The sequence below is a fragment of the Musca autumnalis genome, unplaced genomic scaffold, assembly GCF_047663935.1.
Source record: "Musca autumnalis isolate F117 unplaced genomic scaffold, ASM4766393v1 scaffold_1, whole genome shotgun sequence".
In the NCBI taxonomy this organism is placed as follows: domain Eukaryota; kingdom Metazoa; phylum Arthropoda; class Insecta; order Diptera; family Muscidae; genus Musca; species Musca autumnalis.
Genome location: NW_027411644.1, coordinates 115142986 through 115168958, shown reverse-complemented (window position 1 = coordinate 115168958; position 25973 = coordinate 115142986). Strand labels below are relative to the sequence as shown.

Sequence of the window (25973 nt, the reverse complement as noted above, 5' to 3'; positions counted from 1 at the left end):
CCAGTTCGAAGATAGGCAATAATGGTCCCAGGTATTTCCCCCGAATATTTAAAAAATGTCACTTAAATGGTATGCACGACATATCTTGAACAAATTTGGTACATACTTTCGATCTCCTAATATTTTGTCCAAATTTAGTTTAACTCTTAAAATAGAGGTAACTTAGGGTAACTCCTTCCCAGAAGCTCAAAATTTTTGTTTAAGTGCAGTTTAGGGTCTGTTCGAAGATCCTTTGGAAATGTATACCGATGCTATTCGTTGTGGTCCTGTTTACAACGATATTTTGTTTTCCGTGGACAAGTCCATACTTCCTGGCATACTGGTCCAAATGTAATACGATGACCCACTGAAATGACTAGTGGGTGCGATATCTATCGAAAATATATGACTCCCAAAATAAGATCCACTTTCATAATGGACTATGTCGGTCCATTCCTTCAAGTATCCTCTACGCAACACTTTTGAACTTTAATCCTAATCCACATTTTTGTCTGTAAGTTCAAATGTTCAAAAATTCTGAAAAGACCCAAAAATTCTGAAAAGATCTGTCCGTAGATGAAAGTTTCAATTTACATAGGCTGAGGGTATATCTCTGTCGGCAAAGCCAACTGATACTTTTTTACTTGTTTATTTACATTTTAAAATGTTTATTTAAGCATCAAAAACACAAAATCTTGCAATGCAATTGCAGTTGCTTTCCGAAGACTCGAGAAGCAATAACAGGTGCTACTTCAAAAAAATAAAATTTTACTCACTTTCATAACAGCCCTCGTACATATGATTTGTGGTTAAAAATATTTTTTATTATTTTTTATTTTGGTATTTTTTTCCTATAAATTCACGAACACCCAAAATGCAATTTTCATTAATTTATGCCAATATTAAAAGATTCAATTGCAAAACAAAAACAGAAAAACAAACGAAAATCCAGAGGGGACCAACCACACAATATTTATGTTGGCGAGAAAGACACATAGAAAAAGTGGTAAGGCGGAGAGGAGAATAGGTTAAAGGAAAACAGAACATAAAATAATTTCGCACATCATGTTTAGCACACGAACGAAGCCAAAGAAAAATATGAAATGAAGAAAAGGGGTAAAGGGAATGAATAGCCAACGATGAAAAAAAAAACACAAAACTAAACAAACACTAAAACTAATGTTCGAACAAAACGCACGTTCTAAACAAAATTTCTCAAAAAATAGAAAAAAAACTTTTTCTATTTTTGGGTGGCGGCCAAAAAGTGGCGTCGTCTACGCCATTTATTGAAGCGTGCAGAGAACGTTAAACGTTAACGTTTTGCTGCCAAAGTAGCTACTGTATTATAAGCAATGTTGCTTATATCAGAATTTTGTTCTGCATGTTTAATGCAAGGACTTGCTGCATTCTGGTTGTAGACACTAAAGGGTTTTCCAGGAAATGTTAGTTGTTGCAATGATCGATATTTCTCTTTTACAAAATAAACAAATGCCTCTCAATTGCTTGCGATATATGTATGTACATGCGTGTATGGACAGTGTGAGGAAGAGCATATGGCTGGCCGCCCAAGCACAATGTTCATTCCTCACCACTCAGCGGCGTTTGTTTGAAAATGAATTCAGCCAAAAATCAAAAAATTTCGCAAACAAAATCTATTCTCAACGATCACTATGGTCAGTCTTCTTTCGATAATCGCTCTAGCTCGGCGACAGCGACAATCTGGTAAAATTCGCGCACGCTTTACGACAACGCATTTTAACGAAATATGTTGAAGCTTTTTTAAAGAAAAGTAAAATTTTACAAACGAAACGAAAGAGTAAAAAACAGCCAAATACCGGTACTTGGCATAAATAGTGAATTAACAAAAAACACTTCCTTTCGTTTTCGTGTCACTGTTGTCGGATGCCTGGGCGGAAGTGTCATTTTGGCTTTAGCAAATAAATCGAATTAAAACAAAATTGCCGGCGATATAAAAACAACAAATCCCAGCAGACGCCACCAAATTTTAACGAATCATTAAAAATCAGAAATTATTTACCAAAAAAAAAAAAAACAAAACAAGCGAAATAAAAAGTGAAAGACCACCCCTAGTGCCCAATCTTTCTTTAACCACTTAAATAGCAAGTGAAAGCAACAAAAATAAAAACACCACAAAAAATTGCATAATATTAAATTTATTTATATTAGCCGAAAAAAATAAAATTAAAAATAATTTTAATTTTTCACTACAACAAGAACAACAAGAAACAAATAGTAGAAATAAATAAACGAACAACTTACCATATTCTGACACTACACACGCCGACAGATTTGTTTATAATTCTCAATGTTGGATATTGTATTGGCAACTGAACGAAATGAAAAGCGTTCAATACGTCTCCTTGTTATAAACAAAAAAGAAATTCACAAACCTCTCGAATTCAACACAATCGGACAACTAATAATTCAATTTATCTATATTGTTCTAATAAAAAAGTGAACAGATCCTTTTCAAAAGCAGCGTTCTGCAAGGACACTGTAATATTTGCAACTTCCCTTTTATAAAGTTTTAAAGGTAGGTTATTTTGCATTATTTTTTACAAGTTTGCCTTGGCCATTATTTTTAGTCATAAATCTTTTATTAAACACATCACTCACTGACAGCTGATGTCACTCAACGCTTCCCGAAATTAGGTTAGTAGCGACTTGTTAAATGTTCTATTTTTTAAGACGTTTTCGATGGTTTTTTGAAATCTTTTTTATTTCCTTCAACAATCAATTTATTAAAAATGCAAATCATACGTCAAATTTAAGAAAACTTATTTTATAAAATGTATTTAAAACAAGGCATGAAGTAAAATGTGTATTAGAAACGGATTTGGCATGTTTAGAAGAAAAATAAACTTGTGTTAACCCACTTGTGGAGAAAGTGTTTTTATCCACAATTGTTTATATTAAAATTGTTGTAAAGGAACAAACCATGCATTAATATTAGTATTCATAAAAATTATATTTATACCCTACACAACTATGTGGAAAGGGTATTATAAGTTTGTTTTGGTAAAAATTCATGTAACACCGCGAAATATTCGTCGGAGACCCCCAATGTGGTATACCAATCTTCATATCTCGACGAGATAAAGCGATTTTGAGATGTGTGTCCTTCCGTCTGTCCATTATAAATTGTAATCAAAATCCAGGCCGCAATTATAGACCGATCGTCACGAAATTTTGTATGGAGGTCGGGTTCAGACCAGAATATATCCCTATTTTTATAGGCGATGGTCGTGAAATATTTAGCGGGTGAAATGGACCAAAAACATAATTTTTGTCTAATTTTGTTGCGGCTCTGTAGGTCGCAATAATAGCCAGATCAACTCGAAATTTTAAACAAGGTAAGGGTATATGACGAAGAAGAAGCTTGCAATTTGAGATGGCGATCGGATAATATTAAGAGGGTTAAATGCACCACAACTTTTGTGTAAAAATTGTGAAAACTTTTAATATACAGCTTATATTTTTATTCTTGAAAGACATATTCCGGCTAAGTAAGCTATACTTGGAAAATAAACTTTTGACCTTTCTATTGATGCCAATTATTTGTTTGTAGTATAATAATTAAAACGCTAGAGGTCGCAATTATAACTCAATAGTCACGAAATTTTGCACGATGTAAGACTTTAGGAGAAAGAAGATGCCTATAATTTTGGACCATTACTTTTGTATGAAAAATATAAACATTTTATATTTGGTCCATATTTTGATTTCTGGAGGGCATATACCGCCAAAGTAGCCTACATATGAAAAAAAGCGACTGACCTTTCCACAGATACATATTGCAATAATGAGTTTGATAGATAACGGGGCTACTGCCTAATATAAAATGGGTTCTATTCTTTCGCCAAAAATACCGGTATTTCACTTGTCATACTACTACTTATGTACCAACAGTTTTTGTCTCTACTGAAAAATAGAAAATTTGAGTTACTAACTTTTTGCTGAACAGGTGCGATATATTGCAGCATGGGGTCGGTTCGCCACTTTTTTTCAAAATGTAATCGGTGTTACTACCGTTAAAGTTTTTTTGAAATATTAATTTTGGTGAAGGTGATGGCACCCACTGACCTCCTCCTGGCGTACAATTTTTGGATTTATACATACAACAATTTACCGCCAAGTCCGAACGGCGTGCCCTAAGACACCACTTGTAGAAAAGTTTTTCATGGCTGAAATACTCAGCAAATATCGTCAACATTACTAAGAGGTATTTTGCCACCGTTGAACGATTCCCCGGCCAGGTAACTTCAAAGGGTGGCAAAATACCCCTCTGTAATGTTGGCGACCTTTTCTGAGTATTTCAGTCATGTAAAACTTCTCTTAATGTGGTGGCTTTGGGCACGTCTTTCGGACTCGGCGATAAACTGTAGGTCCCCATATCAGGAAATATGAATCGGGGTGTACTCATTGATATGAGAGAAGTCTCCTTTGTCCTTTATGGGATGTTTGTGGAACAATTATTATATTATTATTTAAGCTTGATGTGATAAGGTGACAGAATCCACAAAGTTATTTCTTAAAATAAGTTTATTTGTTCCATAAATGAATTTTGATTTGCTGAAAGCTAATTTCCAGGGGTAGTGGCGTAGGGTATCACATGGTCGGCCCCGTCCAACTATAGTCTTTGCTTACTTGTTTTTAAAATGGATTGATGGACATTTGGAGATCCAAAGTAACACTCGTATTTGGCACAATAGGTATATGTTAGGGAATCGGATAATAATATTAACAATTAAAATAATAATTATAAAAAATGTTAATTATAGATATATTTATATATAGTAATAATATTTATAATCACTATTAAAATTAATCCTTAATTAATATTAATATAAATTATTATAATTATAAAAAATATAAAAATATGATTAAAAAATACTATTTATAATAATTTTAATTAATATTAATATCAACTTATACTTACATTAATATTAACAGGCCAATTATATAATTATTATTAATATTATTATTAATAATTAATTAATATTATTAATTAATCTTAATATTATTAATTAATAATTAATATTAATAATTAATTTAATAATATTATTAATAGTAATATAATTGGTCTGTTAATATTAATATAAATATACGATATGGATTAATATTAATTATAATAATTATGAATATTTTTATACAAATACTAGCAAATGCCCGCTACTTCGTATGCGGAAAGCGAACAAAATATATAAACAATATTTAATACGGGAATGGTGAATACTGGAGATTCTGTTGTACTAAGACCTATTTTTATTACCAATATATTTTTCGATTGTAGTCAGAATTTACAAAAAAAATCTGCCGTATCGCATCGTTACACAACTACCATATTATTTATTTCGAATTTCCAAAACTAAGTATCATATTGAAAATTTCAGATTTGACTCCTGGTTTTAACCCTTCACTAACACAGCATTCCCTTCCAGTACGAATTTCCAAACACTAAACTTTATCTCACCCCTTCACAACAACAATCACGCACATTTTTAATGCAATGTTTAGCTTTACCATATAACGGTACCTCTCGACTTAGTGTATTTTAAAAGAAGAACAAATCTATATTCTCCAATTTTCTTTAAATTTGGACCTTGAATACTCAGAGGATATAAAAGTTTAATTTAAAAAACTGTCCACTTCAATCCACGTTTATTAGAAGAGATAGTTTGAAGATTTAGAGTATTTTGAAGATCTTCTCCACATTTTCCAACCGAAATTAGGAATTTGTGGCATGAAAGGTTAGAAAACCTTTTTTTAAAAAAAATTGTACTTAATGTGCACGGATATGTCAACCGTATATAACGGAAAATTTTTTGGATGCATTTCAATTTAGGCTTTTTTATTATCAGGGTAAATAACTTCTTGTAAACAAAATTGTCGCATTGGACCACGTTTTTAAATTAACATACCAAAGCGGTCAGAACAAAAAACATTTTTTGAAAAGATACTTCACGTTTGACTACTTAATTTCAGTACATAATTTAGAAACGCCTTGGCGTTAACATCAAATCAATGGAACAATATTCAGTACAATTTTTCAAACTCAGAACTTTGTCTCGAATTTTAGAGTTACATTCTTAACAAAGGTTTTTCCATTTCGTATTTTTTGTACAAATAGCGTATTTTCAAATTATATAATCCCAGCTTTGTTCCTACACCCAACACCTAATTTAGTACCTTAACTGTTTACACAATACCAAAATGGGTTTGGTACCAACATGTTACCCAACTTTTCGTAGACATAGGTAAACGTTTCAAAAATTACTTCCTTATATTCAACATGTATCCTAACCCCAATTCACTTTTCCAGTTTTATCTGTTCTCCTAAAACCCATTATAGTAATATTTAGTACTTTTTGTATAAATAAGTACGAATTTTCAAAACCTCCTCCCTACCCGCACTCTAAACACCAATTGCTTATCTAATACCGAATTTCAAAATTCCAGTTTGTAAAGGGTATACAAAATCACAAATTGTACAAAATTCTATACCATATAGCAAATACCAAAAGGTACAACATTTTGTACCATTTAGCACTTTTCGTACACGATTTTCCAAAATGTACTTTCATATCTCAGCTCTATCCGTTCACCTAAACCCAATTTATATCCAATGTAGCTCCATTTAGCACTTTTCCATAAGTACGAATTTCCAAATCCTACACTTCAACAGTATTCTGTTCACGCAAATACAAATTGTAGCGAATTCCGTACCATTTAGTACTGCTTCGTGCACATTAGTACGATTTTACAAAGCTTCCTCCATATCTCAATTCTATATTCCAACAGTAATCTTAATTCCAAATTTCAGGATTCCAGCTCTTCAAATCCAAATCATACTACCGTTTAGGACTTTTCAACCTTTGGTACATGTTTGTTACTCTTCACAAGTGACCCTCATTCCAAATTTCAGGACTCCAGCTCTATCCGTTCACCCAAATCCAAATTGTACTAAATTTAGTACCATTTAGTATTTTTCGTATACTTTTAATTCGAATTTCCAAAAACCTTTCTTTTTTACTCGCCATCAGTGACCTTCATTCCAAATTTCAGGATTCCAGCTCTATTCGTTCACCCAAACCCAAGTTGTACTAAATTTAGTACCATTTAGTACTTTTCGTACACTTATAGTTCGAACTCCAAAAAACCTTTAATTTTTACTCTTGATCAGTGATCCTCATTCCAAATTTCAGGACTCCAGCTCTATTCGTTCACCCAAACCCAAATTGTACTAAATTTACTACCATTTATTACTTTTCGTACACTTATAGTTCGAACTCCAAAAACCTTTATTTTTACTCTCCATCAGTGACCTTCATTCCAAATTTCAGGATTCCAGCTCAATTCGTTCACCCAAACCCAAATTGTACTAAATTTAGTACCATTTATTACTGTTCGTATACTTATAGTTCGAATTCCACAAACCTTTCAGTTTTACTCTTCATCAGTGATCCTCATTCCAAATTTCAGGATTCCAGCTCTATCCGTTCACCCAAATCCGAATTGTACTAAATTTAGTACCATTTAGTACTTTTCGTGCACTTATGGTTCGAATTTCTAAAAACCTTTCTTTGCTACTCTCCATCAGTGACCCTCATTACAAATTTCAGGATTCCAGCTCAATCCGTTCACCCAAATCCAAATTGTATTAAGTTTAGTACCATTTAGAACTTTTCGTGCACTTATAGTTCGAATTTCCAAAAACCTTTCTTTGTTACTCTCCACCAGTGACCCTTATTTCAAATTTCAGGATTCTAGCTCCATCCGTTCACCCAAATCCAAATTATACTAAATTTAGTACCATTTAGTATTTTTCGTACCCTTATAGTTCGAATTTACAAAAACCTTTCATTGTTACTCTTCATCAGTGACCCTCATTCCAAATGTCTGTATTCCAGCTCAATTCGTTCACCCAAATCAAAATTGTACTAAATTTAGTACCATTTAGTACTTTTCGTACTCTTACAGTTCGAATTTCCAAAAACCTTTCATTGCTACTCCAAAAACCCTTTGGTACATCTTTCTAGCTCTCCATCAGTTACCCTAATTTTTAGAATTCTAGCTCTTACCGTTTGTCTAATACAAAGGGTACCATATTTAGTACCTTTTAGTACTTTTCGTACACTTCTAGGTCGAATTTCCAAAAACCCAGCCTTATCTCACCCCTACACACCAACAGCAACCTACACCCAAAATTTCAAGTTTTTAGCTTCAGCGGTTTTGTCTGGGCGCTGATGAATCAGTCAGTCAGTCACTCACCTCACTACTCTTTTATTATACCCTATACCACAATGTGGAAAAGGGTATAATAAGTTTGTTTTCCCAAAAATTCATGTAACGCCGCGAAATATTCGTCGTAGACCCCTCATGTGGTATACCAAACTTCATATCTCGACGAGATAAAGCGATTTAGCGATGTGTGTCCGTCCGTCCGTCTGTCCGTCCATTAAAAATTGTAATCAAGCTAGAGGCCGCAATTATGGACCGATTGTCACGAAATTTAGTATGGAGGTCGGGTTTGGACCAGAATAGAACTGATTAGTTTTTGGCGATGATCGTGAAATGTTAAAGGGATGAAATGGACCAAAAACAAAATTTTTGCTCGATTTTGTAGCCGCTCTGTAGGTCGCAATAATAGTCCGATCGGCGCGAAATTTTAAACGTAGTTTTGGTTTGAGATGAAGAAGTAGCGTGCAAGTCAACGGTATGATCGGATAATATTTAGCGGGTTAAATTGATCAAAACTTTTGTGTATACATTTAAATAAAAGTTATCATTTATCAAAAGCTAGCCCGGAAAGCTAGTGCACAGGGATAGTGGTATAGGGTATCACATGGTCGGCCCCGTCCGACTATAGTCTGTTCTTACTTGTTTATATATATAGAAAAATTAAAAATGTCTAAATAAAATTTTTACTAATACTAATTATTATATTAATATACATTGACGTTATATTATTATTACTATAGAAATTTTAATTTTAATGTTAATAATAATTGTAAATATTATTATATAATTTTAATAGTTATTTATTTATCATAATTGCATTTTTATTAAGACATAATTATATATTTTTATACAATATTTTAATTTCATAATTATTACTAGTTATAATTATTTATTATATCTTTTTTAGTATTTATATTTATACTAGCTGACCCGGTCCGCGTTGCTGGCCCGTTGTTTGGGTTCTCCGAGTAAACTTTAGTTATCTATCCAGTATTGATACAGCCATAATTAGGCATCCCTCTAGAAACTTCATAATATAAATCAATGTTTTGACATAAATTCCATGTAATGGTATCCCCCAAATTTAAGATATAAAATCTCTTTTATTATACCCTTCACCATAACTTGACAGTTTAAAGTACTTTGTGACCCACATATAATGATCGGTGCATGTCAATTAACATTGCTATATATTGGATTGTTGGTCTCGGTTGGGGCCGTAATTATTACTGCAGAGAATTGTCAGTATAGGTCCACGTTTCGATATAGCTCCCATAGAGGATTTTTGAGGATTTAACATCATTATCATACCGAAATGGCTAAAATTTGGTTTTAATGTAATTTAAAGAGGAGAGCATAAATATTCGGATCGACCGAAAGACACGCCTTTTTATTTGCGCTCGGTATGCAACAGTTATAGGTTCACGTTTTGATATAGCTCCCATAAAGCAGTACCTCCCGATTTTCGATAGTTTGGAGATACAGTCACTTTTGGGGGTCGTAAACAGTCTTGCAGAGAATTTTCAGTATACGTCCTCGTTTTGATATAGCTCCCATAGAAGGGTGGCACCTGATTTTCGCTATTTTTGGTGGATTTAACCTCTGGATAGTGACATCTCAAGTTATCGGGATTTTACTGTATTCCAAAATGTGGAGTTGATCGCACTATCCCACTTATTGTTTGTTCAGCGTTTATAGCATTTTTTAGGCTCGCAAAATTATGTATATTATCTGATTTAATAAATGTTTGAACATTTTGTGATGACCGCGATATTTCACTTCCGCGAAGACCATTCAGGGTCAAGACGGTAATTACAGTAGTATTGCAAACAATCTGTAAACAACACGTTCAAAAATATCATGGACTTTAAAAAAATTGAAGGAGAACCTCCGGTCACTACACTTAGCCATATTAAAATAGCTCACGACCGCGCTATCCCACTTGTTCAAGCTAGTGTTCATATCATTTTTGTGTCACGCTTACTAAAATTATGTATATTAATTGAAATAATACATTTTTGAAAACTTTGTGATGACCGCGATCATTCAGGGAAAACAATACGTTCAAAAATATCAAAGATTTCTGATTTTCTTAAAAACATTGTGGGGAGGACCACCGGTCACTACTCTTGGCAGTAAAAAACAGCTTACGACCGTTTTAATTAATTGAAATAAAACATTTTGAAAATTTTGGGATGAACGCGATATTTCACTTCCGCAACGACCATTTAGGGTCAAGACAGTAATTACCATAGCAATGCAAACAATTTGTAAACAATATGTTAAAAAGTATCTTGAATTTCGCGGTTTTCTTAAACAATTTGTGGGGAGGACCACCGGTCGCTACACTAAGCGGGATAAAAAAATAGGTTACGATTTCCTAAGATTTCCCAATCGATTTTTCGGAATTTCTATATAGTGACATCTCATGTTATCGGTATTTTACTGTATTCCAAACTATGGCGTTGACCGCGTTATCCCACATATTGAAGCCAGTGTTATAGCGGTTTTGTAGTCACGCTTACTAAAATTAGGTATATTATTTGAAATAATACATTTTTGAATAATTTGGGATGACCGCTATATTTCACTTCCGCGACGACCATTCAAAAAAATATATAGCCTATTTTCACCACCGGTGTTTCCAGTACATTATCTGAAATTTTCAAGAAAATCTATTCAGCCGTTTTTGAGTCTATTCGGAACATACAAACATACTAACATACACACATTGCCTTTTATATATTAGAAGATTACCCTTTTATATTAATTTATTTTTAATAATTGTAAATATGAAATTTAAATAATTATATGTAACTACATAATTATAACTAGAAACGTTATCATAATAATTAATAATAAAAATATTTTAACAATTAAAATCAGCCTGTTAATATTAATATAAATATATGATATTAGTTATAAATCTTATGAATATTATTATATAAATATAATTATAATTAATTTGTTAATCACATTTTTATATTTTTTTCTAATTATTGGAATTAGTATAATATTTATAATAAATATTAATTATGTTTTCATTATTATTTAAAATCAGGAGGGTTGGCGTTTTTTTGGTTTGGGATGACGACTTCTATTTTGTTTTTCAAAATAGTCAGGCTTAATCCCATAGTCGTTGTTTTAATATTTTATTAAAACAACTGTAATTTATTAGATGGAAAAAATTGGCGATGTTTACCAAGGGGTAAGGCAGGGAATACTATAGTTTCAGATCTCGCCACAGATCTTCATCAGTTCCCTTGTTTCTTTTTTTTTTCAACAAGAAACTTTTTATACCCGAGTGCCAATTGCTAGCTCAAATAGATACGTGCGCAAAGAAACACTCTGATCGAGAATTTCTTTGGCACTACCTAAACTCTAGCAACTTCACTTGCAAACAAACCCAAATCTTTCCCACTGCTATGCGTTCGTCGATTCTCGACGAAAAAACACATAACTAATTTGTTGGTATTGCATACTACTAATAAATTAAAGATGTTTTAATAAAATATTAAAACAACGACTATGGGATTAAGCCTGACTATTTTGAAAAACAAAATAGAAGTCGTCGAACAAAAAGACGCCAACCCTCCTAATTGTGAGACCGGGCACTGTCAAAATGTTGTTTTTTGCTGTAGTATACAATACCAACAAATTAGTTATGTTAGTAGTTATTAATTATATCGACGAACGCATAGCAGTGGGAAAGATTTGGTTTTGTTTGCAAGTGAAGTTGCTAGAGTTTAGGTAGTGCCAAAGAAATTCTCGATCAAAGTGTTTCTTTGCGCACGTATCTATTTGAGCTAGCAATTGACACTTGGGTATAAAAAGTTTCTTGTTTAAGAACAAGAAACAAGGGAACTGATGAAGATCTGTGGCGAGATCAGAAACTATAATATTCCCTGCCTTACCCCTTGGTAAACATCGCAAATTTTTTCCCACTAATAAATTACAGTTGTTTTAATAAAATATTAAAACAACGACTATGGGATTAAGCCTGACTATTTTGAAAAACATTTTTTAAAATTAATATTAATTATTTATTTTATATAATTGAAATAGTAGCAAATTTAAAATTAAAATTATTAAATTAAATTAATAATGAAATTAATTTTAAATGGAATTATTATATAAATATTTTATATAAATATATTTTTTATAATTAAGAAACCATAAATTCATCGCTCTAGTGCACATTAGCTGGTAACAAAAAAAGAATAAATTTTTTTATTAAAATGCATACCCTAAATACCATCGAGGCAAAAACAAAGGAGACATCAATGCTAGGTACGTAGGGGTAATACTGTATTGGCAAAAAAGCACTCTCCTGCTTTTAGAAATAATATCGGCTTCCCACTTTTAAGCCGCGATCCGTTTCCCATTTCTTTATAATTTCTAACCCAATAAATAATTGATTTGTTCACACAACATTGCAAAGAATACAAAAACTTATCTATTTACTTACGGATAACTGATCAAAACACGATAACAAAACTTATTGAATTCTTCAAAACATTCAATTTTAATCAATTAACAATTGTTTAACAATTACACAAATTGTTATCACATTAAAAACCAATCGCCGATTCAAATACAATGGTGCAAAAGAATGAAAGATTAATTAAATATTCAACACATAATCCCAACCAAAATATCAAGCAAATGTTCATCATTTATTGTTCTTGTTAAACGAAAATGGGAAATATAGCAATTCAAACACAAATCAATTGAGGAATTTTGAATTTCAAAGTTTTCAGCAGTGTCAATGGACAAATTATTTGAAAGACTGTCTCCAACTTTTGTTAATGTTTTGTTTTGTCTGTCAAGCCGAAAGGTGGGTTAACAAAACGGCGCCTTTGTGCCACCCAAATTTGGTAGCAGACATTCCAATGGTTTTTAGACAAATTTAGAAAATAATAAATATTTATTATATTATTGTTTTTTTTTTTTGAAATAGATATAAACTGTAGCTCGATATACAACAAGAAAATCAGGGGGAAACAGTAGCCGTTGACGTATGTTGGCATAATTAAAAGCCAATAAAAAAGTTATTAAAAATAACAACACTTAAACACCAATATAAAATAATACAACAATGAAAATCGATTTTACCATTAACAAAACAAAATCTACAAAACTTCTATAGGGATATATCTAATCATTATTATATTAAACAGTAAAACGAAAGAAACAAACTTGCAACTAGTTTTCTTTTGTTTCGTTAGCCAACTAATGGTGGTGATTGTCTTCCTTATTAGCCAGCCATCCAGCAAGATCAATTTAATGACCATTAATAACCTACCAGCTTCATTGTTGTATGGTTGGGGGTGTTGCAAACAGTGGCATTGTTATTTTGATTTAAATGTCGGAAATTTGCATAAATAGTGCTATTTTTTCATTTGAAAATATTAATCAATGTTTATTGCAATCGGTTCGTTGTTGACCATGTTGTATTGTTTTTTGTTGTTGTAGTTATTGTTAGTCAGTTATAATAAATGATACCAATTAAAAGAATATTAATGATCAGCACCACCACCACCTATGTTGTTGCTTTAATTTATATGTCTGCCAGACAGAGTGGGGTCATTGTTTAATGACCGATTCAATTAAAAGTAAATTTTTTGCAATTGCACCAATTGCTGTTTTTTAATGGGAAACATCAAATTAACTAAATTATTGTGTGAATCAGGTTCCATGTGGTGTGTGAGTTATGACGGTACTTATACGCATGGTTGTATCACAAGTGGAAATTTACCCTATTATAAATAAAGTTTGCTAAAGCGTGGCATTTAGAGGAAGAAACGCGATTAATATAAACTTGTATAAGCCGATAACCTCAGTTGGTAGTGCTATTTGCGTATAAAATTTGATTGTAATTTTTTAATATAATACTTCAAATAAATACATATAAATTTGTCATGTTAAATTCTACTACAGAACATTTACAAATATTACTTTATTCGAGGCAATTTTTGTATTTTTTTTTTTCATTTTTTCACATGATAAACTTTATCTTAGGTAAACTTTGAAAATTTTTATATTTTATATTTAATGTTGTTACACTTCTCTGTTATCCTACTCAAATTTTACAGATTACCTTAGAACATTGGTGGTTTTTTTATTAGGATAGCTGTTACAATTTTTTTTTTCTTTTTTTTTGAAAATAGTCTGGCTTAATCCCATTGTTGTTGTTTTAATATTTTACAACATCTAATTTATTAGTGGAAAAGTTTGGCATTGTTCGCAAAGGGGTAAGGCAGGGAAGGCTAGTTTCGATCCTCGCCACAGGATCTCATCAGTTCCCTTGTTTCTTGTTTGTGGATATTCTTCACTGAAGTTATTTTTCAATAACTTCTTCAACAAAAAACTTTTTATGAACAAAGAAAAAACTTTAATGATCGAATTCAGTCACACGTTCCAAATTTCATCGAAATCGGATATATAGATTGTGCAGTGCAGCAAATACGTGAAATCGGGCGAAAATATATATGGGAGCTATATCCAAATCTGAACCGATTTTCATAAAAAGCAACAACGTTCTTCCTATGACTAAAAAAATTATATTCCCCAATTTTCAGCTGAATCGGAAAATAAATACGACTTGAACGTTGCGAATGGACGGACGAACATGTATTTCCACATATCCCCAAAAGGAATTGAGATAGATAGACCGAGATAGACCCATCTCGTGTCCTCATGCATTTTACATAAAAATGTACAACGACATAATACCCCTTACCACAGTCTGAAGTAGGGTATAAAAAACACTAGCAGCTATAGCTATCGGCTTGGAAAATATAACCTTTACAACGATGTAAAGTATGTTGACGTAAGTGATCAAACAGCGGAGATATCGCAATATTTCCTAATCCATCCTGCCAAAGTTGATTTTGGTGATGGTCGGATATTACTCAGGAGTTGGACTAGGCAAAAAACGTATGCGGAGAAAAATTCAACATTTTAGATTATGCGAATATCTCTGTCAAGATAAAATCAGAAGCGTATTGACTTTGGTAATGATCGGATAATGTTCAGGGAATGGGCAGAAAAACTTGTTTGGAGTAAAAAGTCAACTTCTTATTACAAAGCGAATATCTCCGCTTTTATACGAAAAGCAAAACCTGGCAATAAAAGTAAATATATCACCTTTATATATAATTGTTCCACAAACATCCCAGATGGGACAAGGGAGACTTCTCTCATATCAATGAGTACACCCCGATTCATATTAGCTCAATGATATGGGACCTACTGTTTATTGCCGAGTCCGAACGGCGAGTCCTAATACACCACTTGTAGAGAAGTTTTACATGCCTGAAATACTCAGGAAAAGTCGCCAACATCACCGAGGTGTATTTTGCCACCGTTGAAAATTTGATGTTGCCTGGCCTGGGGATCGAACCCACGACCTTTAGCGTGCAAAGCGGGTGTGCATACCATTGCACCACGGTGGCACCCTAAAATCACCTTTAGAATGATGTAAAGTGGGATGGCGTAGGTGGTCAAACAACGGAAATTTTGCAATACATCCCATTTTTCCATTTTTATGTAATCACGCCACAGCTCGCAATTTTGATCGGATCGTCACGAAATCTTGGGGTTTCTGAGGGTCCCAGAGAGGAAGAAGCTTATTATTGGTGATGGTCGGATAATATTAAGGAGACTGAATGGGCAAAAGCTTATGTAAAAAAACTCAAAGTTTAATTCTTAAGCAAATATCTCCGGTTCTGGTAGGGGTATTCCCAAAGAATCAGCAAAAGAATTATCATATTTACAATGATCTAAAATAGGATGGCGTAGTTTGTCAAACAACGGCGAAATCGCTTTAGTCAGTAATATATCCAATTTTTCCTGGAAAATACATGAAAGTCGTAGATACCGGTGGACCTTACAAAGTATGGGCTTCCGTCCGAAGAAATTATACCGACGTAATAAAGACCGAGGACACCTGCTGTAAAAATTTTAAATCTATTCGATATTACACTTGTGCGAAAACTTTAATTTTTTTATGCGAAGTATCCGAAGGATTGGATCGATATAATTAATTTCGTTATCGACACAAATCGGTAAAATTAAAATGCTTATAGCTTCGGTAATTAACGATATTTTTCGGCCACAAAAATTGCCGTAAAGTTCTACCGATAGCAAGAGTGCTCTCAACTTTTATTTGAACTTTTCATTTATAATTTTGCGTTTTAATTTGACCGAGTTTTGTCGGTAACTCAAAAACTGAATTAGAGAATCCCACTAGTGATCTAAGTCCGGAAGAACTATTACGATGATCAAAGTTTGAACCAATAGGTTGATCCCCTCGACATTTATCGTTTCAGCGAATAATTTTTGACTTTTGCGGGCGAGGGCCCAGAAGAAGTAGACCAATATGACCCATCTTCATACATCATCTAAGTTTGCCAGACGTCCAAATGGACGAACCAAATATAATTGGGGGTTAAAATCGTTACTTTGATCGTTTCAAAGTGTATATATTCTCTTTTACCTAAAGTCTGAGGGTTTGAAAGTTTACGCAGCAGTGGAAATGTTTTGTAAAATCATCCAATTTCCAAATTCCTTGGTATTCAATTCATATGAGCTGAAAGCGGTTCTTTTAATTTTTAAAATGTAATTTCACATATTTTCTTAAATTATTTAAAATACTTATACAAATCAAATTTTTAAAATGAATTGTGAGCACCAGCAGCATGATCGGTGCCGTCCAATTCTAACTTGTTTGTTTTCAAAAATGCCTCTAACCTTACTTTCAGGCACCTATAGGTCCTGTTCACAAACATACTAAGAATCTTATAGTATAAGTATTCTTAGGCGTGATTTTTAATGCCTTTAACATTCATATGTAGATCCGCAGATGATGTGTTTCGAATTTGGGTGCTTATATTTCTTAATAGCTTTAATTATAGCAATATTTTGCCAATGAATGAAACTTGTTGAAATATATTGTCCAAATTTAATCCACTCAGCAAAAATATACATTATCTAGAAAATAGGCGTTTTTATATATTTCTATACATATAGAACACACATAAAAATACCGTCGAGACAATTTCCCCATGTGAATATTTCGTGAAATGCTATAAATTATAAATTGTTGTTCTCGTAGGAGTGGAATATTTTTATGTCTTTTGTCGCATAGACTGACAAATTGAAAATGAAATGCAAACAACTTGTCATATTTATACATGTTACCAATTCCAATGCCAATCGAAAGCACGTTTTCTTCCTTTAAAACAAAATTCAAAGGAAAAAAGCAAAACAATTCAGTTTTTTTATTGGAATGATATATGCCAAAAATATGCATCAAATAAGTATCAATCAAAAGTGTCGAAAAGTAATAAAATAAAAAAAGAACAACAATAAACCATAAAATCATATTCAATGTACGGTATAAATCACCCAAAAACATACACCCATAATGTGGTTTGTATGACCAACAGGGAAGAAAGAAGGAAATCCCCAAGCGTTTGAACAACATTTATATTTTTGCTGCAGTGCAGTTTTGTATTGCCAAATAAGCGCAAAAATCGCAAAATTTTATTGTTGCCTTAGAAAAAAATATGAAACAATTAACACCTACTGCAACAAAACAGTAACACCAAAAATCATTAATTTTAGTTTAAAAAAAAATATTAACACAAAATTGTGACAAAAAGAATAACAGAAAAAGTCGATCCAAACTGACTCTATTTTGTCAAGGAACTGATTTAAAGGTTTAGAAATAGCCGCCAACATCCCGGAAATATGTTCAAAATGTTTTTTTTTTTTTATATTAACAATCATAGTCTACGATCAGCGGCACTGTTCCTTGTTAACGAATTTGTTTCTGTCATTCACCCTACTATCTCTCTTTTTCTCTATCGCTTGCAGTTGGTTGGTAGTTGTTCCTCACCCTCTGAGAATTGGACATGAACAATGATTGTTTTATGATTGCCAATTAATTAATAATTGCCGCAGTTGTAGACACTGAACAAAGATTAATGCCCGCTCATTTATGTGAACATTGCACATTGGCGAATAGCATGAATATGATTTGCATTTTGTTGTAGTTTAGTTTCGATGTTTCTATTCCCGGTTGGTGGTATGGTTGGTTGGTTGACCAAACAAATGTTGAATCTATTTTTTTTTTTGTGTCATAGTTTTGCATATGTTCACATAAACTGACAAATTGAGACACAATATTGGCAAATATCTAGGGAAATAAAATAAAATAAAGAAACGAATTTAAGGTTTCAATTGTATTGCTTTGCATGATTATAACAGGCCCATTAAGAAATCCATACATTTTGCTCTTTCCTATTGAGTAAGCAAGATGACTCAGATGTTATTTTTATCACAAATTTAATTTTATGTCGCAAATCATACTTTCAAAATGGATGTTTATTATGGTTCTATGTTTGATTTTCTGAGAATATAATGCAAATGGAAAATTCTGACTTAGACATATAACCTACAGAAACATATATCCGTTAAATTGTACTAAGACTTCCGATTACAATGTTTATCAATTACGAACAAGTGTATACACAATTTTGTTCTGTTCCAGAACCTACAGGAATTTACACATTTTTACTACGATAACAATTTTTTCTTTACAATATCGGGTGCCACCGCGGTGCAATTGTATGCACACCCACCTTGCACGCTAAAGGTCCAGCTAGATTACCAGGGCAGACATCATCTCAATTTCAACGGTGGCGATATTTCTTGAATATGTAAATCATGAAAAACTTATCTACAAGTGGTTTCTTAAGACACGCCTTTCGGACTCGGCAATAAAAAGTATGTCCTATATCATTGAGCCAATACGAATTGGGGTGCACTAATTGATAAGAGTAAAGTCTCCCTCGTCCTTTTGCGATGTTTTTGGAACAATTATAATATTATTATAATATCGAAAAAATTGTAAAAATTAGTAGATTCTTGTAGTTCTGGAATAGTACATTCGTTCGGCAGATTTCCTCTACGAATAAATCTAAATGTCAAATTAATGTCGGGCTGACTTCCGAAACGTCAGTTGCTTTGCATTCGTGCATGAAACTAGGGGTTCTTAGATCGAGTTCCCCACTACTGCGATTTCATAAAATTACTCTAGTATGGAACTCGATCTAAGAACTCCTAGTTTCATGCACGAATTCAAAGCAACTGACGTTTCGGATGTCAGCCTCAAATTGCTCATCGTAATATTTTGTTCCAACTTGGATCAATGTTTTACAATTTTTTGCTAAAATAAGATAACTCTCGACTGGAGTAACCGTTTTCGTTCCAAGTTTCATAATCTTTCACTTCATAATATTTCTTCCAGACATAGAGCCGGCTTAAATATGGGCTATGTCGTTCAACACCTTCCAACAAAAAAAATCAAAACTTTTCTTTAAGGACAAGTCTCGTTTAGATTTTTTTTGAGAACGTTGTCCTTGGCACAGTTTTTTAGGGGGCAAGTCCATACTTCCTCAGATAATGGTCACAAACACTAGCGGCACCGACTAAAATGACTGATGAGCCCTACAATCCAACGACTACCGGTTATATGCAACGGATTGACTCGGAGATATCTTCGACCAGGAACAGTCCCCTCAACAATTATGTGTTTGTATATTTTTTCACCATGCGAGCGGTATTATATCCCGAGCTTTTGGTCCGTGTTGGGATAGAGAACAAACCCGGGTCATGGATTTGTTCCGTTTGCCAGATCCGCATTCACATATCAATATCGGTAAGATGAAATGGATGTAGGGATTAGCTGCTCTGGCCTTAGCCGTCTCCAGTACTACTGCGATAGGAGCTATGTTACTGCGCCATATCATCTCACAGCGTATCTGTAACTTCGTTGTCGGAGTACGAGATACCACTTCTGTCTCTCCAACAACAACAAACGCAACACCACAAGCTGTTATTCAGCGCATCGAAAATGTATTGTTCCTGCAATTGCAACGGTGTCCGTAACAAAGTCAGTGAAATTGTAGAATTTATGAGCTGGAGAAACATCATGGTCGCGATCCTGGAATCGTCTTGCTTAACATACCCCCAACTTCATAACAACTGAACTATGGACAATTTGGCGGATAAGTGTTTAAAGCACTGTTGGGCAGAAATGCTCGGCCTCATACACAAAAGTGTAAAAAATACATGAGTCTCTCGCAATTTGCCCACCGTTGGTTTAAAGAATTTACCAATAACTGCTTCGAGAGCTGCTCATTAACTCAGATCCTCGGTAGCTGAGAGAATTGTTCGGGACAGCATCACAGCTGCAGCCGCTCACTATATACCTGCTGTTCGATCAAACCAAATTTCTCAGCAGAGACGATGGGTCTAGCTAATGAGCGTGATGAATTCCATCGCACGAACCCCAAGTGTTCGAGTGATTGTAAGCGAGCCACCCAGACACGTCACGATCTGGAGAGATAAAAGGTGTAAGTGGGAACATCTAGATAAATAAGCCTATCAGGTAGGCTTGAATAGCATTCACACTGATGGAGTTGCGCAGACAGTACATTGTGTAGGTACAGTTTGAATGCCGTACTTGGAGGCAAAAAGGAACGGTTTAGGCCTGTTAAGATCCGGATGATGTGGCCGCCCTGCAGGTGGATTGGGACTGCACGGGACGGTGTATTTGTCTAGCTGTCCAGCTAAACCCACCAGCTCTGGTTGTGGAATTTTTGAATCTGGACACATAGTAGCTAGAACCAGATAACTGTAATGATAAACGAAGATATATAACAACTGATGGGCTATATTGGATAACACTTTCCAAAATTCCAACATTTTCGCTTAAGTGTCGTTTTTGCGGATTGTTTTGAAATTATCATCAAAGTTAGTTCTGGTAATTCAGATTGCAAGTCAAGGGCAAGTCTATGTGCAAGTCCATAATGTTCCGAAAACTCCAAAAAATCATACGGTCACTAACTAAAATTCTGTCATCCGCAAAAGTTGAACACTTAATTTTGCATAATCATTACTTCCAAATATGAGGGTATCATTAATCATTTTTGCACATCTTAAATTTTTTTATACCCTCCACCGTGATATGGAGGATATAATTAAATTTGTCATTCCGTTTGTAACACATCGAAATATTCATCGGATATCCTATAAAGTATATATATTCTTGATCAGGATAAAAAGCTATGTCGTTATAACCATGTCCGTCTGTCCGTCCGTCTGTTGAAATCAAGATACAGCTCGCAATTTTAAAGGTAGAGCTTTGTCATTTGGTATAGAAGTTTCTATTGCTGGCGAAGGTCCACCCTTTCATATAGCCCCCATAGAACGGTAACTCCCGATTTTCGGTATTTTGAAGGCTGTGGCCACAATAATCCACCGAAATGACTGAAGTTTGGTATTTCGTCTTCGTATGGGGTATAAAACTTTCCATATAAAATTTGTCGGTATAGGTCCACGCCTTCATATAGCCCCCATAGAACGGTACCTCCCAATTTTCGGTATATTGAAGGCTGTAGCCACAATAATCCGCTGAAATGACTGAAATTTGGTATTAAGCCTTGGTTTGGAAATAAAACTTTCAGCATTCAATTTTTCAGTACAGGTCCACGCCTTCATATAGCCCCCATAGGATGGTACCTCCATATTTTCGGTGTTTTGAAGGTTGTAACCTCAACATTCTTTTGAAAGGTCTGAATATTGGTATTAAGTCTTCATTGGGGGTATTTAACTTGCGTTTTGATATAGCTCACAGAGAAAGGTACCTCCCGAATTTCAGTATTTTGAAGGTTAGCCACATTGTTTTACCGAAATTGCTGAAATTTGGTATTTAGTCTGCTTCCTAAACAAAGGGATACTAATTGTTCCATTTTACTTCAATACAATTCGTGGTGGAGCGTATAACAAGTTCGGCCCGGCAGAACTTAACGCCGTTCTAACTTGTTTTATATTTTACTATCACCATCACCCTAAACATACAATTTCTGAGTTCGCAGACCTCTAGAAGTACACTTATGCAACATTGGCAATGATTCACTGCTCGAATATTTGTTCCGTATCGAAGATTTAGATATACATATCTAATTTCCAAACAAATAAGATACAAACACACCCTACTTCCAATTAATATGTTTCTTTCACTTCGTTCTATTTTTAAACAATTGTTTTGATTAGAAATTCCTTGGGTTTATTAAAATAGAAATACTATGATTTTTTATTAGTTCTTTAACTTCTGTTTAAAAAAAAACGAATATCCTCTGTTATTTATTGGGGTCATAAATTTCAATTACTCCTCAAATATTTTAATTTTACCAAATAATAAGAAAAAATTAAGAAACATTTTTATTTTTAGCCACAATCCCAAATAAATAGCAAAACCGAAAAATATAAAGTGAAAACATTTAGAAATAGTTGCTGACATAGTTTTGCAATTCGAGGAAAGCTATGAGAAAATTTTTCTGCCTCCAAAAAATACAGAACCCAAGGGAATAAAAATAACAACAAGAATGTTGTTGCAAAAAAATCGAATATCAAAAAAAAAAAAAAACAAGAAAACTAAATGAAAATTTATAGAAGGCCAACATTTAAACTAAACACAGAAAAAGAACACACCCTTTTGGCAAAGGAAACACAAACAAGAGAAATCCAGTAGCGTCATAAATTTCCTATGCCACAACATGTTTTGTGTATTGGATTCACAGTGAAATTTTTTAAGAATGAATATCGAAGAAAGACAAAAATTGCATTTTAAAGCGAAAAATATTTCACTTCAAAATTTTTCGTTCCACTGTTTAAGCAAATTACTAAAATCGATTTTCTATTTTTATGAAAACAAATTGCATATATGTATGTACCTATATAAGAAACATAAACTGAAAAAATTAAATATATTCTGTGCAAAAAAAGTTTAGAAATTTTCTACAACTAATATAAGTGAGAATGATTTATAATGTCAGTTGGAAATTTCTTTCTTAAAAAAATAATAAAAATAAAAAACAATTCACAAAAAGAATGGCAAACAAATTGTGATTGACTTAATAATTGGATAAGGAAAAAAATGATTATCGCCCATTAATCACACGATTAGATGTGGGTATATATATTATATATAAAGATATAAAATGGCGGATCATTGCCAAAAAAATGATGACAATTTTGCAGTGATGTGTTGTCTATTTGGTGAACTCTGTCCATCTTAACGTCAAAATAATCATTTGAACTTTGTCACTGTGAAAAGTGGAAAATTTTTTATTTTTATACTTTTATCGCCGGTGAGCATTTTCATTAAGTTTTCGGCATTAAACAGAAAGAGACGTATGACTCATATCACGCCAGATTTAAAAATAGTTTTTTTTTATCAAAGCAACATTTTTGATATTTTATTTTTATTAATAGCATAGGGAACAAGTAAAAACGAATCAATCGACAGCTAAATACATACTCTCGGACAGTGGTTGTACTAAAAAAACAAGTAAGAATGGCGTTAATATCGATCGGGACGAAAAATGTAGAAACCCCCTTTTAAAGAGCGAATTTGGTTCACATTGTTCTTTGATTGAACTTGTATCCAATGACAACAGCAATCTCGGTTCGAAAATTTGGGGGGCTATATGAAAACATCTTCTGGAATGTTTTATACCACAATGAAGACTACATAAAAAATTTCAGTCATTTCGGTTTGATAATGACGCTAAAACCTTCAAAATACCGAAAGTCGGCAGGGACGGTTTTTGAAGGCTATATGAAAAAGTAAAACTATACCGATACATTTTAAGTGGAATGTTTGATACTCCCAACAAAGTCTAAATGCCAAATTTCATCCATTTCGGTTTGATATTGAGGCCACCACTTTCAAGAAACCGAAAATTGGTACCTCTCAATGGGGGCTATATCAAAACGTGGACCGAATCAGCCAAATATCCTGGAAGTAACAATTCGAGCTAGTTTCACTATCTACTCGTAATTGAGCAAGCATTTTGGAGCTCTGGTAGGGAGTCGTAATAGAAGTGAAAAGTCGACTAGTGTGGTTGGAAAATGTGCCTCTACAGTGCCAAAGCCGCCGCCAATTGCCTTGCCGTCAGCATCCGTCGTTTGTTTTTTTAATTTTTTTGGAACTTGATTTACGTTTAGAAGAATTTTTTCGATGTGTATTCGGTCAAATCAAATACTCCTCGTATGTTATCGTACTTACCAATTGTTAGGGCAACGTAAATATGTTCGTACGCATATCGTGTCAACTATCTAGTTCCTCTGTATCAAGATTTTGGCTGGGTTCATAAAAAGTCGGGAGAAAGGTGAGTGGGTTTCGCCGAACAATTAAACAAATGCAGCGCTCGGTCGCAATCCACACGGACTATTAACTCGGGCCCAATACGAACCGAATATTAGTTGGGCTAAAACCTGTTGTGTTTGCCTTGCCAGCTGGGGTTGTTCTGTTCCAACAGACGGAGAGTGATCTCCTAGTACGTCATTCACACTTCATATTTGTACTGCCTGTGCAACTGAATCAGTGTTAATGCTATCCAAGCCTGCTTGATAGGTTCGTCGATGTAGTGGTTCTCATTTGTAGCTTCCCAGCAAACCAAATGTCTGATGTCCGACACGTCTGAACAATTTCGGAAGCAAAGTCGTTCAGATTTCGTTCCGATTTCTAAACGATTTTTCGGAGAGGAAATAGTTCAGACTTTGTACCGATTTCCTTCCGATTTCGGAACGAATGTCGGAAAGAAATTTCCTTTCCGAATTTCCCAAGGATTTTCTTCAGATTTCGTTACGAAATCGGACCGAAATCGATCCGATGTCGCTCCGACATTTCGTTCCGAAATTATGTCAACCACTTCATGCCACTTTCGTTAAGATATCGTTACGATTTCGGATCAGTAGTGGGATTCTGTAACACATTTTTGCTGTTACCGACAAAAATCGGTAAAATTAAATCGCAAAATTATGACTAAAAACATAAAGAAAAATTGGCATCGCTGTTTGTATCGGTAGAGTCTACCGACTACTTTTTATTCATCGTAAACTTACCGAAAAATTTCGTTAATTATCGAAATTATAAGCATTTTAATTTTACCGACAATTATCGATAACAGCAAAAATGAGTTACAGAATCCCACTACAGATATCGGACGTATCGTCCGAATTTTGTTCCGATTTCGTTACGAAGTCGGTACGAATAGTTTGCTGCGTCTAGATCATGTGATCATGTGCCTGGGTGCGAGAAGCATGTCTTCTAGATAGTGGCAGGGTTAACACCCAAGCAGGTACTAAATCGATAACATCTCGTTGAGATGATTAACCGGCTCCTCATAAAAATGGTCGACAGGTTCATGATCCTCAAGTCAGTATTTTGACAGGATGGAATATTCGTCCACAGCGCACAGTTAACATTTGCATACCACATAGCTTACCACAAACCGGCCTATTGTTTTGTAAGAAGTTTGTACAAGGTGTCTTTGTCAGCACCAAAGTGCTGCCGGCAAACAGTTGTGGCTTGCGCGTAGAACCTTGAGGTGTTAGTAGAAGCCTCATTTCAGCCGTCCAGGTTATGAACTGTAGGATAGTGGATTTAGTGGTGGATCGTCGATTTAGTGGCTGATATATATTTCTCAGAAAAAACAAGTAAAAAAGCGTTAAGTTCGGCCGGGCCGAACTTTTCATACCCTCCACCATAAACTATTCTGAACTAAAATGGAATAATTAGTTTTCATTCCTGTCCCCAACTTTAAGTGGGTACGTTAAAAAGTGTTTCATTCGGGAGGCGCTTTATGGTGCCT

General features: G+C 33.8%; 1 protein-coding gene across 7 annotated transcripts in view; it reads left to right on the top strand.

The window, feature by feature from the left end:
• Positions 1 to 25973, top strand: part of AdamTS-A (ADAM metallopeptidase with thrombospondin type 1 motif A) — a 328356-nt gene that overhangs the window by 174891 nt on the left and 127492 nt on the right. The window contains exon 1 of one of the 7 annotated variants that reach the window (XM_073963197.1): positions 1651 to 2533. The exons of 5 other annotated variants lie outside the window; for them this stretch is intronic. The gene's annotated coding sequence lies outside the window, so the exon portion shown is untranslated. Of the gene's footprint in view, positions 1 to 1650; positions 2534 to 25973 lie in introns of those variants that run through there. One more of the 7 variants, XM_073963194.1, reaches the window with a different exon arrangement.